General features: G+C 58.4%; 1 pseudogene across 1 annotated transcript; it reads right to left on the bottom strand.

Moving 5' to 3' along the window:
- Nucleotides 1–6: 6 nt before the first annotated feature.
- On the bottom strand, nucleotides 7–662 carry LOC108526061 (mitochondrial import receptor subunit TOM40 homolog pseudogene; annotated as a pseudogene). Its single transcript, XR_001884403.1, has one exon. The product of XR_001884403.1 is annotated as a mitochondrial import receptor subunit TOM40 homolog pseudogene (transcript).
- Between the last annotated feature and the right edge of the window lie 6 nt (nucleotides 663–668).

Raw genomic sequence — 668 nt, 5'->3', positions numbered from 1 at the left:
GAAGAGGAGGTTGGCCTTGGGCAGGTCCAGCTGGTACCCGAAGGAGACACTGGTGTCCTGCATCCTTGTGCTGGCCTCAAACTCCACACCTACCTGCAGCTGGTCACTGGCTTTATGGTAGTATGTTGCGTGCATGCCCGCCTGGCCCAACGTTACCGTTGCCAACCAGTTGTTCAATGTGTATTTCCCAGCTAGAGACATGACGGTGCCCTCCTCCCCAGGCCGCCGGTGGTAGACCAGCTCTCCGCCCAGGGCCAGGCAAGGTGTGATGCTCTGGAGGTAGTGGGCTACGAGGATTCCTGAACCCACGAGGACGTCTGGGTTCCCCAGGGTGACGGCTGCTGTGAAGTCAGAGCCCCGATACTCCCCGTCCACCTGCCAGTTCACAAACTTCGACTGCTGGGTCTGGATGGCCATCTTGGATCTGAGGCCGGGGCCCAGCTGGTGAATGACCTGAGCGTTGAGGCTGCCGCTGTTGTCCATGTCACCCACCAGTACAGGGAACGCCTCTGTGGGACTCAGCTGCTTTGTCCCCACATACGTGACCCCGAAGTGGTAGTTGGACTCCCCGATTGTGCTGAGGGCTACTGTGTGGTTCACCTGGAAATGGTTACTCAACCCTTTGTTGACTGTGAGCTTGACACCCTCCATCTGAATGGGAAACAGCT

This window comes from Rhinopithecus bieti, unplaced genomic scaffold (genome assembly GCF_001698545.2).
Source record: "Rhinopithecus bieti isolate Rb0 unplaced genomic scaffold, ASM169854v2 scaffold_74950, whole genome shotgun sequence".
NCBI classification, from domain to species: Eukaryota; Metazoa; Chordata; class Mammalia; order Primates; family Cercopithecidae; genus Rhinopithecus; species Rhinopithecus bieti.
The sequence above is the reverse complement of the archived record's forward strand: the minus strand, read 5'-3'. Positions and strand labels throughout refer to the sequence as shown.